Source organism: Eublepharis macularius, chromosome 5, assembly GCF_028583425.1.
Source record: "Eublepharis macularius isolate TG4126 chromosome 5, MPM_Emac_v1.0, whole genome shotgun sequence".
Taxonomy (NCBI): domain Eukaryota; kingdom Metazoa; phylum Chordata; class Lepidosauria; order Squamata; family Eublepharidae; genus Eublepharis; species Eublepharis macularius.
In genome coordinates this window covers 102,778,135-102,795,876 of record NC_072794.1, presented here as the reverse complement: position 1 = coordinate 102,795,876, position 17,742 = coordinate 102,778,135, and the positions used below count along the sequence as shown (strand labels likewise).

The following is a 17,742-nucleotide window of genomic DNA, read 5'->3' as shown; positions in this document are numbered from 1 at the left end:
CCAGCATTTGCACTTTAAAGTTTCAAATGAATTCCGGACGGTGAAGATTCATGTTATAAACGGATGGACTTTGTGATTTTGGAATTGTGATGATTTGATGTTCTAACGGATGGACTTTGTATTTTGTAATTGTATTTATGATGCATGTTAAATTTACTCAGCACTTTTGCACCTTGCACTTTGGAAGAATATATAATTAATTTCTAGATTTGTGTATCCCCGGTTTGTTGGTTTTTCTCAGTTTGGTTCTGGGGCTGCCCATTGTTTCCTTTCCGAACTACTCTTAATGGCAAGAAATTTTTCTTAATGTCCAGCGGGTACCTTCCCTCCTGTAGTTTAAACCCATTTTTGCATGTCCTATCCTCTGTTGCCAACAGGAACAGTTCCCTCCCCTCCCCTCCCCTAAGTCACAGCCTTTTAAATACTTAAAGAGAGCTTCAGCACAGCCATAGCAAATAACAAGGAAATTACAAAATTATTAATACAAATTACTACATCATAAATTTAAACCAAAAATGACAAAACTCCATCAAGACCTTTAAATCCATAAAATCCATAAGATCATGTAATGTATTTAATACCACTAAAGGGAACTTATTAATACCTTCAAGTAAAATAAAACTTACTTCCATAGTCTTGACTGTATTTTGTTTACCGATGTTACAAACTTTGCCACTTGCATTGTAATCCATTTATCCTTATCTGCCAGCAACACCACCAATTTATCTTGCTCTGACCTCCCTGGCACTTGTTGCAGAATATTTCTAAGATATTTCTCCCGAATAGTTGCAAATCTCGGGTATTGGAACATAACATGGGCCATATCTTCAATGGATTTATGATTGCAGGAGCACACACAATCAGCAAGTGGGGTCTTGTTATAACAGCCTTTCAGTACTGCCAAATGAAGTATATTCATCCGGGCCCTAGTAAACGACGTTCTATATTCTGTGACTGTTAGGTCATCAAAATAAGATGGCCAGGTTATAGGATGGGATATAAGATGTTTATATAGAGTTGTTGAACTCATAATACCTAGCAACCCCTAATCATGCTGTGCACTTATGTCCGATAGTCTTTATTTAATTAGAGATCTAGCAGCTATATAGTCGTAACTCCTTAAATATTCTTCGGATAATCCTAATTTAGCCAATAGGGACAGTACCTGGGATTTCCATGATGTATCTTTCATCTCTTCATATGCCATTGTTACCAAAAGTGATGCTTGGGAGAAAAAAAATCTTCAACCAAAAGTATATAACAAGTTTATACACTGTTGTTGTTACTGGTGGCAAGGCGAGCTCTGATCTGACCATAACTGATGATGTGGAATTTGGGACTCCCAAAATCATATGTGCAAATTTATTTTGTATTACTTCCAATGGATATAGATTTCCAAATCCCCAGATTGGTGCACCATATAACATTTGGGGGAGTAATTTAGATTTAAATATTTCCAAGGTGGGGGATACTAATGAACCGCCTTTTGTTCTATGAAATCTGTATAGACTAGATAATACTTTATTAAGTGTCTGTCTTGTTAATTAAAGAGAGCAATCATGTCTCCCCTCAACCTCCTCTTCTCCAAACTGAACATTCCCAAGTCCTTCAGTCTTTCCTCGTACGTCTCCAGGCCCATGAGTATCTTGGTTGCTCTCTTCAGCATCTGTTCCAATCAGTCAACATCCTTTTTGAAGTGAGGCCTCCAGAACTGCACACAATACTCCAATACAGTATATAGTGGAACAATGACATCCTGTGATTTGGATGTTATGCTTTTGTTGATATACCCCCAAGATTGCATTTGTCTTTTTTTGCTGCTGCATCTCACTGACTGCTCATATTTGGCTTCCCATCCACTCGTACCCCAAGTTCTTGTTCACATACACTACTACCCAGAAGTATATCTCTCATTCAGTTTGAATGCTTTGCATTTTTGTTACCCAGATGGAGAACCTGGCATTTATCCTTGTTAAATTATTCAAATCTGGGTACTTTCCCAGTGTGTTCAGATCTCAAATTCTCTCTCTATCTTAAAGGGTGTTTTCTACTTCTCCTAGTTTGGTGTCATTTGCAAATTTAATGAAGAATCCCTTCACACCCTTGTCCAGATCATTTATAAAAACGTTGAAAAGCACTGGGTCTAGGACTGAGCCTTGTGGCAATCCACTGGACACCTCCCTCCAATCAGACGTGATGCCATTGACGACTACTCTTGGATGCAGTTATCCAACAAATTCCCTGACCATCTAACCATCCTACAGTCCAGTCCACAGTCCTCCAATTTTCCCATCAGAACATCATGAGGAACCTTGTCAAAAGCTTTACTGAAATCCAGATAAACCACATTGACAGCATTCCTGTGATCCAGTAAGTATGTCACTCGGTCACAGATGGTCTCTAAATAGTGATCATGAAGTGGTCACATTTTCTGATATATTTAAATACCATATTTAAATATTGGTGAAGACATCCTGCTCAGCCTGGTCTTGAAAACCTCCACCAAAGGAGATTTCTCACTATCCCAACTACAAGGTAGTTTAATCCAATAATCAAGATCTTTACTCTCATGTATATTTAACTAAATGCACTGTCCTGTCATTTAAAGTATACCCATAGCTTCTCTTTCTGTTGTTAGCAGATATGAAAAACAAACATTCTCTTTCTATTTCCTGACATCCTTTTCAAATATACCCTAATGAAATATATTAATCTCCTCTAGTCTTTTGTCATACTATGTATAACGATCAGGGCTCATTTCGAGGGGGAACGCACAGGAACGCAGTTCCAGCAGTTCCCCAAAGAGGTCACATGTCAGGTGGCCCTGCCCACCTGACTCTTGGCCATTTTGGGCCCGTTTTGGCCTGGATTGGGGCCAAAACGGCCTGGATCGGGCCTCTGACAGGTGGTGGATCACTCTCCCGCTCATCAGCGGCCTATCCTGACCATTTTGGGCCCCTTTTCAGCCCTTTTCAGCCCCTTTTGGCCATTTTGGGCCCAGTTTTGGCCCTGAATGGCCAGGATTGAGTCCAAAACAGCCGGGATAGGTGACACCAGGGGGTGTGGCATATGCAAATCAGTTCTGCTAATGACACACTTCCGGCAAAGGCAAGAGGTGTGGCATATGCTAATGAGTTATGCTAATGAGTTCCTCCAGCTCTTTTTCTACGAAATGACCCCTGATAATGATCATTCTTGTAACAACTCTGCATAAGTAATTTTCAGTTTTCCTTTCAAGGGACCCTTTCCGTATTAATTGGTCTGATGAGGAACTCTTGTGTCTCTGGCACAGAACTAGAGGTGGGCACGAATCCAATTACGACCCCAAAAAGCGCATGAACCAGGCCAGTTCGTGGTTCGCGAACCACGGATCGTGGAAGCTCCTTTCTACGAACTTCCACGAACTGGTTACTGGTTCAAGTTCATTTGGCTGGAGGAAATGGCCATTTAAACTTTTCCTGCAGCTTCCAAGTGGCAGGTCCCTTTAAACTATCAGCTGGCAGGCGGCAGGGCCCTTTAAACGGCCCACAAACCCCAGTACAACTACTCTCTCCCTGTGAGTGTATGAGTACAAATGAAAATATTAGTAATAGATTGTAAACTGTTTTTCAAAGAAGCTTGTTTGTTATTACTGATGTTCTTGCTGAGGAATTTTTAATAAGCTTTGAAGGATATTTCTAGATTTCCTAAGGATACAGTTTTTAAAAACTCTGCTCTCAAGCATTCCTAATTTATCTGCCTCTTTCCTTGATTACAGTGGCTCAAACTGAATAAAACACTTTACATAAGGTTTTACTGTGCTGAACAGAGGTACAATTTTATTCCTATTTTCCCCTCATTTACTGCAACAGACTTAACAGAATAAGAAACAGGATATATAATCAGAGAGTTCAAGGCTAGTTGTTTCTTGAGCAATTGAATCTACAGATAAAGACAGTGAAACAATAGGAACTAATCCAGAGCTAAAACCTTTTCTGAAAGTCTCCTCAAAAGACTTTCCCCCAAAATTCTTCCATCTATCTCTCTAACAAAGTACAGCTTCTTAGATCCCTCCCAATTTTTCACAGGGAAAATTACCAGCCAGACATCAAATTGTCCCTGAGATTTTATGTGCAGGTCTGGATGCCAAGAGGAAGCTCTATTATTCTGTTGGCCAATTCATGCCAATATGTGGCTTGGGTTGCCAACTCTGGGTGAGAAATTACTGGAGATTTGGGGGGTTGAGCTTAAAGGTTGGGTTTGGGAAGGGGAGAGACCTCAGCAGCGTTCACCAAAGCAGTTGTTTTCTCCAAGGGAACTGACCTCTGTAGTCTGGAGATGAGTTGTAATTCTGGGAGATCTCCATGCCTCACCTGGAGGTTGATGACCCCAATATGGCCTCCCACTGTTCTGAGAAATAGAAGCTAAATAGAAGAACATGACCTAGAATTTTTGGTCTACCTAGGTACTACAATGGTACTGAATTGTTTCCTCAATAGCACTGGCAACATTGCAAGTAACATTTTAATTAATTTCCTGGTGGTTTTTTTTGCGGGGGGGATTCCAATTGACTAATGTTTTTCTGTTAATCTTGTTGCATGCAAAATGGAACTGAAAACATTCCTCACATGCTCTGAGCGTCTGAGAGAGGTCTACACAGATACATACTCTGCCTACCACTGCCTCCCTCTCTACAGCAAATCCCAAGCTGTGCTCTACATGATCTGCCAGCCAGACTGCTGCCTTTATAGCAGGTGCTATAATGGCAGCAGCCAGCTGGAGTAAACAAGCATCATGGTGTTTAGGTAGGTGCCTTCCCATCAGCCCAAGTTCCTCACTGTCAACAGAGCCCATTCCCTCTGCCTGTTCTGCTTATCTACTCTGCACCCCACTGGATGGAAATTGACCCAGTTCCAAAGCCTTTTTCTGTTAGAGGATCATTCCCTAACAATTAAGACTTGCTGAGGTATTATTTACAGTAATTAAGAAACATTACAGTTCCTTTTGTTGTGGTCTCCAATTTCCTTGATGGACCCCCTCCCCCACTATGAGGCACAATTTCCTACCAAAATTCAGTTTGCCTGTTTTGGCTGAGCAGCCCCAAGTAGAGTGTTAATCTTTGTGGTTTGAAAGTCTGTCTGTCCCACCCTGACAATCAAATATAATTGTGGCTTTTTAGCTCAGCCCAAGAACTTGATACAGAGAGCAGAACCACAAGTGACAAAAGGCACAGATTGGACACTTGTCAGCTTCCCTCAAGTTTTGATGGGAAATGTAGGCATCCTGGTCTCGCAGCTTCGCTCTCTGACTGCTGTCCCATGGACTTTTCAACTGTCACTTGTCCAACATTCCACCAAGCTGCCTACATTTCCCATCAAAACTTGAGGGAAGCAGACAAGTGTCCAATCTGTGCCTTTTGTCACTTGTGGTTCTGCTCAGAGAAGCAGGAGCCCTCTTTTTGTTGGAAATGGCACTGGAGACTGTATAACATTCAAAAAGAAACAACAATTTTATTTAACAGGCAGAGATTGAATAAGAGTAGTCAGGGAATGAAAGTGCTGAGGTAAAATTTTGTTGGCAGTACAGAATACACTTTGAGTAACAGGCAAAATAATTTCTTTGAAGCTTAGTTTCTTATATTCTTGGTTCTTAGCAGTGAGAGGTGTTTTACTTAATACTTTAGTTACAGCAACCATGGCTGTTTTCACACGTCTTACTGGCTCTGGTACGTCTCGCGAAGCTCCCACAAGGACAGTGTCTTCCTGGTGTGATTTCGCACAAGAACCAGGAAATCACACCAGGAAGATGCTGTCCTTGTGGGAGCTTTGCGCGACGTACTGGAGCTGGTATGACGTGTGAAAATGGCCCATGTTTCTTCAGTTTCCTGGAGTTAGTTTAAAACTGTTTTCCCTTCACAACTATGGTTCCCAGGTGCCCACCAGTTGCAAACAAACTCCCAGGGCTTTGCCCCTCATCCACTGATCGCCCAGTGATTGGCAGAAGGGCACAAGCTCCTGGCGGTTGTCCTCCACTGGCAGGCACCTCAGGAACGTGCACCATGTGCACGCTCCCAACAGGTGCAGTGACGTTACTTCCAGAAGTGACGTCATCGCGCCGGCTGTAGGAGTGTTCCTGAGCTTCATTTGAGGTCCCAAAAGGATTGAATTGGCCCGTGCAGAGTGCAGGAGTGCTTGTGCAGCCAGCATGGTGATGTCACTTCTGGAAGTGATGTCATCATGCTGGCTCCGGAGTGTGCATGCACATGAAGATTTGCATGATACAGGCATGAAATAAGTGCCGGGTCTCCAACCCTCCCAGCAGGAGGATAGAGGGACCTGGCGACCCTATTTACAACAGTACCGGGGTCCTCCTCAGAGCCAAACCATCTTTAGAAACTAGACAGGAATTAATCTTCTTCTCTTAAGAAGATATTACACTTCTTCTTTTGGCTTGAAGAGGAGTCTCAACCTACTACCCAATCACTCTTGCCAAAACACACTTTGGTGTCTGTGTTAAGCAGGCTTCACGTTCAGGACAGTGATGTTACAGTTAAAGCAAAAGATACCTCTTCCCTAACTCCAGAGGGGAACCTATCTGACCTTCCCTGTCAGACTCACTCACAAGCTTCTTCTCTGAACAATCCTTTCCACCCCTCAGCTGGGTTCAAATTGCATACAAGCTCTCCATTCCAATCAAGAGTTAATTCTTTCCCTCCCCACTCTCTGATAGCTGCATTTAGGAAACCTGCTTTCGAGTGCAGTCCATCACACATGCCATCTTAGGCCAAGCATACAGGATAAATTAACTCACAGTCACCAGATTCCAAACTCACAAATACTTGATTAAATTTGATGATAATTTTGAGACAGCTTGTTTGGAGGAAAGAGTTGCTTTTCTGTGGGTTAGTATCCCTTCTGTGTTGCAAGCTATGCAGAAATTCTTTTATATCTGAGAGAAGAATAAAGCCCTGCTGCACAAATATATGACTGTTGCCATTGAATCAGAATGTGAGAGACAAAGTTTAAAATGCAGTGGGGCATGATTCATGGACAGCTTGGATGGATCCCTCTATACTCTTTCTGGAAAGGGACTGAAAGCAGGAGGCAAACTTTGGGTTTCCCCTACCTTAGAGGCAGGAGGTACCAACCTTTCCTGACCCATCTCTATAAACTGCTGAATGAACACTCAATTAAGTGCTAAGGACCACAACCATGGTGGGTTACACAACTGGGACTATTTCCTGTGTCTTGTTCCAACTTTTGACACAGCAGGAAGTGGTAGGAAAGGTTATGAAGTACTTGCTAAAAACAGGAAAGGTATGATGTGGAAAAAAGCATTGCTGTGTGATACTCTTACAAACTGTGCAGATTGCAACCAAGCAATAATACTAGTAATGGGATCCAAATGGCAGAGTGGAGTCTCTTGAGTCACTTGTCCACTGGCATGCAACTGGCAAAGAACCCATTGGGAGCTGACTAGAAAGATTGTGAAGAAATACTTTCATCCCAAGTGTTTCAGTAAAAGAATGGCAGAAAGGTATTTGATGGATATGTTGCATGAAATATCCTATCACTGGGCTGGAGTTTGGGCTGGAGGGATTCACTCACAGAATCCCTTACAGTGTTCTTGTTCTGTGGGCCAGCTGAAACATTCTGCTTTGGGTGCGGTTGCTCAAAAAAAAGTTTGGGCTCCATGTTAGAGATGCACACCAAATTTGTTTTTATTTGGATTTGTTTTATTATTGGAATTAACAGGATGTGTTTAATAATCATGCCCAGTATTCATTTCCATTGATTTCAATGGGAAGCATATTCATACTATAACCTTTTTCTCTTTTCAGACCAGTTGGGATGAAATTCTCAAGAACTGTACCCCTAACCTAAAGTATCTTCCCTGCCACATTTCAAGCAGAGAGAAAAGTATCCCCATTTAATAGTTAATTAGAATTCTCACTTTCAAGCAGGCATGGAGAGGAATGATAGACTTTTTCCCGCTCTTCACCAGGATCCTCAAACAATAGAGTGAGGGATGGGAAGTCAATTTTTAAACAGAAACAGAGTGTGGGGATGAAGAGAGAGAAACCCTGCCTGCCTCCCCTTCTTTTATTCTATTGTATTCTGTTGATTCCAGCCAGGTTCTGGTACCAGAATTCAGGCAGGCTGAGAGAAAAACGCTTCTAGCACTGGAACAAAGTGTGGATGGGAGCAAGGTTTAGTTGCGAGTGCAGATCCTTTCTCCTCATACACCTATTTTTTCTGGTTTATTCCTGCCTTCCATTGCGGGGTGTGTGTGTGTGGAAAAATATAAATATAATATTTGACCTCGGTTGGGGGAACATGTGGCAGTTCTAGAGCACAGCAGAGAATAGAATACCCTATTCTACTTACATATTTTTTAAATATCCTCCAAAAGCCACAGGAAAATCACAATACAAAATGGAAAACTGAAACACTGCACAGATATGCCTAAGGGGGCAATCCTCTTTGATGCAAAGATCTCCTAACTCACTGTTAGTTGCAAGGTGAAATTGGTTGTGGAATATTAGAGTTGCCATCAAGCCTCTATTTTTCTTGGCCTTTTCTTTCCTCTCCTTGCATCTTAGGTCTATCACTTCTGCTACTCATTCCAACATGAGACCCATGAAATGTGGCTTTAAGCCATTTGCAGTACCAAGGGTGAGAGAGCCAACAGACAGGGGGGCAAGACCAGAAAACATTTTGTTTGATTCTATCATTGCTTACTGGGAATAATAATAAGCCCAGAAAAATGCAGATCTAGTTGAGCACAGAGGCTTTTAAACTATTATTCAAGGCACGTAGGCAATGGATCAAGATGCTTCTTAGTACAAAAGCAAGATTCACGTCAAGTAGCACCTTAAAGACCAATAAGATTTTCTAGGTTATAAGCTTTCCAAGAGTCAAGCTCCCTTAGAAGGACTCAAATCTTGCTCTTCTATTGCAGACCAACATGGTTACCAGCTGAAACTATCTTAATACAAGGGCTCTTATTGCCTCAACATTTCTCTTTTAACAATAAGATTCTGGTTTCATCAGTGTTTTATCTAATAAGTTTTCTTCTTATATAACTCAAGACTGGGCAGATAGTGGCCGTTTCCACACAGCTTACTGCTGCTTGTAACAACCCGGAAGATCGTGCAAAAACTGCAGAAGATCACATTTTCTCGTGCGAGATTTGCGTGACGTCACGTGACATTGCGCAAATCTCACGCGAGAAAATGCGATCTTCCGCGTTTTTTGCGCGATCTTCAGCGTTTTTTCCATGATCTTCCGGGTTGTTACGAGCAGCGGTAAGCCGTGTGGAAATGGCCTATATCTACTCCCTATGCTCCATTATTTTGGTTTGTAACAAAAGACTGCCTCCAGCATTCCCTCCCACCCCACTCTAAGACTTCTTTTTTATTTGGAGATGTTCCATGGCATGGGAATTCTCTTTGTTATACCTCTCTCTGACCATACCTAGGTTATTGTCCCCGCTCCAAATTCAATAAAGGAATTTTTCCTGTTCAGTTCTAAATCCTATAATGTTGAATGTAGATACTGGCCATGCCCTTCAAAAGTGATCTTTTCTATCTTGCTATCTCATCACCTGTTTGTTTATTGGAGTTATTCATCTAACTGCTGTGGTTGATAGAGGAACAGCTGTTCATACCCTGGCAGTTCCAGCTCATAAGAAAAGCTGAAGTGCTTTTTTCTCAGTCTCTCTCTGTCATCTGTTGGCAAAAACTAAAATGGCTGTTTTATGTTTTTCAGATATGAAGATCTTTGGCAATTGGAATATGGCAATTCACTGGTCTTAAAGGGAATAAGCATGAGGAAATTACTAACACAAGTCTTAAAGGAGACAGGGCCTTGTTTCTGAACCTGTTTCATAGATAGGCTCATCTTTAGGTATGTATGCCCCATCAAGCCACAACTGACTTACGGTGACCCCAGCAAAAGGCTTTCAAGGCAAGAGAAAAGAAGAGGTGATTTGCCTTCTTCTGCAGAATCTTCCTTGGTGGTTTCCCATCCAAGTACCAACCCTGCTTAGCTTCTGAGATCTGACAAGATTGGGCTACACCATGCCACCTTCCTTCCCAGGCTCATCATTAGAAAGGCAATAAGTAAGAGACAAGCGCCTTTGAATATATGCAGAACGTCTTTCCCATGCCACTGCTCACCAGGAATTAGGGTAAAGGACATGCTGTGATCTAAAATCCTCTTTTACAGGTGGGGGTGAATAATGTTGCTCAAGGTCCTGAGTCACAGACACAATAGACAGCAGCATCATTTCTCCAATGCAGACCAGCTCCTAAGGTCTGGCCCTTTGCCTGTCTGTCCACAACTCACACAGCGATGTTTAGTAAACATTTTGAGAAATGATTGGTGTGGAACTCTTTGGCATGCCTCATACCGCAATTAAAAGCCTTGACTGCTGCCTGTAGTGATTCAGTTCAGGGGCTGTTTGACCAAAGGCAAACACACATCAAGGGCCTGAACTACAACAGCCTGATTCTCCACTCCTGCAGTCCCCTATCACTGTGTCCTCCAAAACCCCTTCAATCTCTAACCTGCAATTTATTTTCTGCTGTACTAAGCACTGGCACCCCCTACTCTTTGCTATACTAGGCCAGAACTTCTTACACATTTCAACCATTTTCCTTTTATGCCATCAAATCAAAGCCATATCTGCATTGTTTAAATCACAGGTGCACAACTCAAAATTTAGGTGGGGCATAACTGATCATGATAGGGGCTATGTGGCCCACCCTGTGATGTCACCTGGCTTAATTCATGTAACTGTTGCGTGTGTGTATGTGTGTGTGAGAATCCTACTTCTCAGCTGTTCCCTGGGCTGAGAAGCAACATTCTGACCATACACATGGGACATTTTCCCCATGGGACATTTTTCTGATGTGTCCCAGGAGCTTGTGGTTCAATTGCAAGTGGGGTTGCCAGGTCCCCTTACCCTCCCAGCAGAGGCGGGGAATCCGGCACTTATCTGGGAGTGTGTGCTTCCTCATGCACACACTCCCAGCACAGTGCAATGGCATCACTTCTGGGAGTGACATCATCATGCACGCCCTGGGAGTGCTCCAGGGCTTTACCCTGAGCCGATCTGAGCCCCCAAATGGGCTGAATCATCCCAGAGCAAAACCCGGGAGCTCTCCCAGGGCCTGTGCAATGATGTCAGTCCTAGGAGAGATGTTGTCGTGCTGCGCTGGGCTCATGCCTCCTCCCCCCTTGCTGGCCAGGTGAGTGGTGGTGGGGGGTGGAGGCTAGGAGCAGGAGGTCCCCATCCCCACTGGAGGATGGGCAACCCTAATTGCAAGTCCCTGGAATGTAGGAGAGATTTCCCTTTGCAGAAAGGGGAATCAGAACAGTGTCCCCTCAGCCCAGAGAACAGCTGAGAGGTGGTATTCAAGCCTCTTCTATAAGAACTGTTTGCTGAGTCGTGGACATAATGAGAAGTTTCCTCTCTCCTGGAAGGAGGGGTCAGAATGCCATGGCTTAGCTGTTCTTTGGACTGAGGGGCAGATTTCTGCCCTTTTCCTCAGGGCAGGGGAAATTTCTTGCTGCATTCCAGAGGAGGGGCACAATAAGAAATTTTGGGAGGAAGGGTCTTGTTGTAGGATCCAACACACAACCCGCTAATACAAATTCACAGACATTGTATACAACGGATTGAGAGGCTAACCATTTCCTAATACTGCCTTTTCTCCAGTATCAACACTCGTAGAAAAATCTGTATAACCACACTTATATATGCCTGTAAAGCCTACCTGAATTAATTTGCACTGACTCACAGTCAATAATGCCTTGTTCACTCAACCTCTGAGCAATCTTTTGAATATGCTGCTGTTTTACAAAATCATGGTGACATGTGCCAGGCTTTGCTGGAGCACAAAAAAGAGTTGAGCATCACAAATTTTCACTCTGCTTGTATTATCTATGATCTACATATCAAGTAAAAAAATAAGACATGATCCAGCTAAAGCAACACACTTTGAAATCTCAGTTTCCAATGAGATTTTTCTGTGGAAACCAATAGAAACAGAGTGCTTAACTTTGCCTGGATTATGCCCAAAGTTTCTTGACCTAATGAGATGAGTAATATATTTCCCAGCAACCGGAAAAAGCAAAACCTCAGGATGGGAAAGGGTTTTCCCCCTGGATATGGAACATTAGAGAATATAGAAATCAAACAAACTCTTAACATTCAAGTTGATTTGGATTATAACTTAGAAAAGTAAAATATGTATTGTCGACCCACAACAACCAAAAGTAAAATAAATGCCCAGGATATAGTTCACATCATGCTCTGAAAGCTCAGAATATTGTGAACAAGGCAATCAATTTGTATTTTTAAAAACATATATCCATTGAAGAATTCTTAAAAACTAGTCAGAGCAATTTTTTGGCCTTCATTTTGAGACCCATACTAAAGCACTGTCAGAAGTCTGACTGCTAGTGCCCCCCCCCCCACTTCTTTAGAGCATACTCACATGGCCCTTATTTCAGGAATGAATGCACTAGCTCCTGTATTCCATCTTGTGTATTCAACACGATCATAGCGTCTCTATGGCTGAATGTGCTGGCAGAGTAGTAAATGAGCAGCAGTAGCTACGCAGTACTGATTAAAGGAGTAAAAAGAGTTTATTTAGGAACTACATATCTGATAGTAAAGAGGAGAGATAGAGATAGCTGCTGGCTATCTAAGTACATAGTAGAGAGAGTGTGTCTGCAGAGAGGAGAGAGAAGGAGGATATTGCCCTGTTTAGCCCAATAGGAGACAAGATAAGGAAATGACACTTAGCAGAGAAGAGAGGTGCTGCCCTCAGATTCCTATCTAATGGATCCTTGCTGCCCCTGTATGGAAGGGTCTTCTTCTCTTCTCCCTTATTGTACACCAGACATTACTATTTCCAACAGAATGGAAGTTGCTCCTGAGATTCTTGGCTATCCAAGTTTTAAGATGCTTACTTTAGGGGGGAGTTCCTAAATTCCTGGTTCTGTTCTATGATGCCAGACTGGCACTTTTGTAAGCTGCCAGTCTGGACATACCCATGCCCAGCTTAAGGAGTGAATTGATTTTCAATTCATACAATTTTTCATACATGGGGTTTAAATTTGTCTGTAAGATGAACCTATGAATATCAATTCAGTTTTCCAGTGTATCTCCTCTACATATGGCTGCTAGTCCCTTACTGGGGGTGAGGGACCCCCTACTCCCAGCTGCCACTCCTTCCACTGCTCACCTGCCCAGCAAAGGGGAAAAGCACTGCAAAATGGGGGAGGCAGGCCAGAGGCACGTGCTCAAAGAGTGCCCCCACCCGCAGTGCTGGAAAATGAGGCCATTTCTGGAGTAACACAGAAGTGACGGATCATGTTGGCAGCTGATTCTCTAAAAATCTGCCCCAAACACTGTTTTGAGCCAATTTTACATACAGCTAAGTGCCCGCTGCCCCTGTCCCCCAGTTTGCCCTTGGGGGGACCTGGCAACCCTACTTCTATAATCTCTTCTGCAATAAGAACATTCATACATGGCATGCATTATGAAGAAGAGAGACTCAAAGACACTCACCACATTTGAAAACAGCCTAAACAGTTAAGGGAGCTATAGCCCTTGGGCCTGACCATATGCTATTCCCACATTCTTGAGGGTCAAACTAGACATGTCGGTTTTTAGAGAGTTGGGTCAAGGTTCCCCAGACCAAACTTGGGTTCCCTGTAGCCACACAGCAACTCTGGGAAATGGCTGTTAAAAATAAAGGAGAGCCCAATTGGACTCAGAACGCCACTGTGGAAGGAGGAAGAGCTCCTGCCTCCCCCTGGAGCTATTTTCCAAAATAGTGAGTGGTGTGTGTGTGTGTGTGGGGGGGGGGTTGTTTTTGTTTTTGCTGATCCATATGAGATAGTATGAGCACATGGAGCAGTAAAAACAGGGAAATACCCTTCCCCCATGCAGTTTTGACAAGGGGGTCAAAATGGGCTTGGGGGTTGGAGAGGCAGGAGTTCTTCCTTCCCCTGCAATGGTGTTCTGAAGCCATTTGGACTCTCCTTTATTTTATAACAGCCATTCCCCACAGCTTCTGTGCAGCTGCGGGGAACCCAAGTTGTGTCTGGGGAACCCTGACCCAGCTCTTTAAAAACCTGCATGTCTAGTTTGACATGCTGCGAGTACTATCCCTGCCAGAGAGAGAGAGAGAGAGAGAGAACTTCCACACTATCCATGCCTTGTAGGTAACTCATTGCTCCTCAGAGATACAATATATTCCATTTTAATGAGGTTAAAAAAGTAACCAGTACAGCAAGTGCTCTAAGTGCTCTAAGAATACACTTTTTTGTGGCTCCCAGTGGAGTTCAAGATTAGGTTCAAGGTTTTGGTTTTAACCTATAAAGCCCTTAGCAGACTGGGACCAGCATATCTGCGGGACCGCCTCTCACCATATGTTCCCCAGAGGGTGCTTCGGTCAGCTGGTAAACAACGGCTGGTGGTCCCTAGCCCCAAGGATGCCCACCTGGCCTCGACCAGAGCCAGGGCCTTTTCAGTCCTGGCACCAACCTGGTGGAACTCACTGTCGTAGAAACTAGGGCCTGGCAGGATTTGTTATCCTTCTGCTGGACCTGTAAGACAGTGATGTTCCACATGGTATAAGGGCAGGCTCTACTGCCAGTCTCCTGCAGGGTGGGCCTGCCCATTGAGGCTGGTGAGGCTGCCGCCTCAGGGCACTAAGGCGCCGGAGGGGCGCCAGCCCAGGGGGCAGGGGTGCTGCCGCTGCTGCCACCAACCAGGAGCACGTGCTGGCAGCAGCAGCGTGGGGCAGCTGAGCGGGCAGCCTCCCGTTTGGTTGCTCTGCGGGCCAGGCACAGCCGGCGGCCGAGGTGGCTGGCTGCACCTGGCCCACAGAGCAACTGAAAGGGAGGGCTGGAAGGCCTCCCATGCACGCACCAGCCCTGCGTGATGACGTCACACGCAGTGACGTCATTGCGCAGCCCAGCGCGTGCGTGCACGCACGCACAGAGGCAGCCATTAAGCTGCCTCAGGTGCCAGCGACGCTGGAGCCAGCCCTGGTCTCCTGTTGAGGGGATGATTGTAAACTCCCCTCTCCCCAGTTCTCCACAAACTCACCTAATACTGTTTACCATCACCCACCCCATGGGATTTACTGGGTTGGTTTCAGCATCATGGACTGCTGTATAGACTTGCTGTTTTGTTGTACTGAATTTTATGTTTTAATGTGCTTTTAATGTGGTTTTATTACATGATGTTATCTGCTCTGAGCCTGCCCGTGGGGAGAGCAGACTGTAAATTTTTTTAAATATATTTTTTATTTTCAAAATTTTTTCTTCTTTCAAAACAAATGTTTGAAACAGAACTGTAAACAGCATACAACAAGTCAGTACAGTGCAGGTGAGCTCATAATATTCACATTAAATCTTTTCAAACAACAATAACCACAATACAGATTTAAGAATTTAAAGGTTTTGTAGTAGTGTACTTAAAAAAGAAAAGGGTCTAATGGATACTTTTTGTTGGGGCTAACATCCTTCGTGATCATATGGTCTAAAACTGGTAGCCAGTCTTCCCAGAAATCTGATTGTGTATTAGGCAATTCAGCACACTGTGATATGTTATTTTCTCCATATAATATTGATCCCAAATTTTATTGTACCATAATTGAAGAGAAGGAGGTCTGGGGTCCTTCCACATTGAAGCGATAGCCGTTTGGGCTGCAGCCAACATCGTAGCGATTAGTCTTCTAGAGCTTGTAGGAATATCATGACCCATCCACAAATAAAGCAAAATCAATTCAGGTTTAAAAGGATCAAGAAAACCTGTAATTTGTTTAATAATTGCTATTACTTCAGACCAGAATTTACTTATCAGACTGCACATCCACCAACAATAAATAAAAGACCCCACTTCTCTGCATTTTTTCCAACATTTGGGCAATATAACTTTGTTAACACAATTAAGTTTTTGTGGAGTGATGTACCATCTTGTCAAAATTTTTAGAGACTGAGAACGTACATTTACTGAGTTGGATTTAAAAATCGAAGAATTCCAAATGTTTGACTACTGTGCCTCTAAGAGTTTATTTTACAGTACATTTCAGGCTGCAAATTTAATAAACAAACAAACAAACAAACAATTGAGTTTTGTTGTATTGCACTGAAATATTGCCCCACCTCAAATAAACTGGAATTATTGCTCCTGATAGTGTATGCCAGCAGCCCTATATGTTTAAGGACAGGCCAAAATTTCTGGGTGCCCTAAGTGATCTATGATTTTGTAACTCCACCCAATTAGGATTGCCAGTCCCCTGGTGGGGGCAGGAGATCCCTTGCTCCCAGCCTCCACCCCCCCCACCTCGGGTTCTTAGGTGCCCATTGGTGATGGGCAAACCATAATTACCAACAATCCACCAGCAATCAGCAGGAGGTGGCAAGCCCCCTGGAGGTCATCCACCAGCAAGCACCCCAAGAACACATGCGGCCTGTGAACTCCCAGGGGCTGCAATGATGTCACTTCCTGAAGTGATGTCATTGCGCTGGCTACAGGCATGCTCCTATGCTTTGCTGGGGCCAATTTTGACCCCAAACAGGCCAGAATTAGCTCCACATGAAACACAGGAGCTTGCTCACAGCTGGTGCAATGACATCACATGCTGGGAGAGTGCCCATGAAGAGGACCGTGCCGGAGGCTCAGGATAAGTGCCAGGACCCCCCTCCCACCAGAAAGGTATAGAGACCTGACAATCGTCACCACTCACCTGGTTGGTAGGGGGAAAAGGTGTGGGAACGGGCTTCCTGTGGCGCACTCCTCACACAGCGCAATGACATCACTTCCAGGAGTGATGTCATTGTGCAGACTGTGGGAGTGCTCCCGGGCTTTGTGCCAGGCTGGTTTGGCCAAAGTATGGGAGCACTCCTGCAGCCTGCACGATAACGTCACTCCTGGAAGTGGTGTCATTGCATCAGCACGGGGAGCACAAGTGCAAAGCGCCCACATGAAGGCTTCCGAAAGGTAAGTGCCAGATCCCCCCTCCTGCCAGGAGGGTAAAGGGACTTGGTAACCCTACACCCACTCAATAGAGAGAAAAGTGAGAAGGCTAGAATGAATATGTTACTTACTGAGTATTCAAAACAAATACTATAAATATAACTTAAGACCAGCTATTCAACAGATACCCATGCTCCATGATTTATTTGTTTCCCCCTCCATTTGTAGTGGGCCTTTCTCACTGGGATTCAAGGCAGAAGACATGTACAGTTACTGTTCAGTCAAAATATGGAAACATTTGAATGATAACAACATTTGAATCTAACAGTTACAGAAGAGCAATACAAATATTCTAGAAATGCTAATGAATGCTAAGTTTCCTTTCAGGACACCACTGCGGCATGGTTGTTCAGAATCAGCAGAACCAAACAGTCTTTTGGAATGATTTGGTGCTCCTCAAAATCTGGCAACTTAGGTTTGTCTAGTGGTTGGACCATCTCTGGATGCCTTGTATAGCGGAAGCAGAGATGATTCTAACTCCTTCAGATGCTAGTTCTGGAGGTAAATGCAGTTATCTTGCTTAATTTACTTTAGGTTCAGATAATGCAGTCAGCTTTGGAACAGTTACAAAACTGCCTGCAACCAGAATGTCCTTATTTTCCTTGTGGGAATTGTGTATGTTGCTTTAAGTTACAGTTAATGACTGGAAACAGAAGATGGGGGCTGGATGGTGCTCCTCACTTAACATCATCTGGA

At 43.7% G+C, this 17,742-nt stretch overlaps 1 protein-coding gene across 3 annotated transcripts in view; it reads right to left on the bottom strand.

Annotated features, from left to right (window-relative positions):
* The window catches only part of EPS8L3 (EPS8 like 3), a 64,765-nt gene extending 52,240 nt beyond the window's left edge, over positions 1-12,525 (bottom strand). For all 3 annotated transcript variants that reach the window (XM_054980168.1, XM_054980169.1, XM_054980167.1), the window contains exon 1: positions 12,485-12,525. The gene's annotated coding sequence lies outside the window, so the exon portion shown is untranslated. The remainder of the gene's footprint in view (positions 1-12,484) is intronic.
* Positions 12,526-17,742: the final 5,217 nt, after the last annotated feature.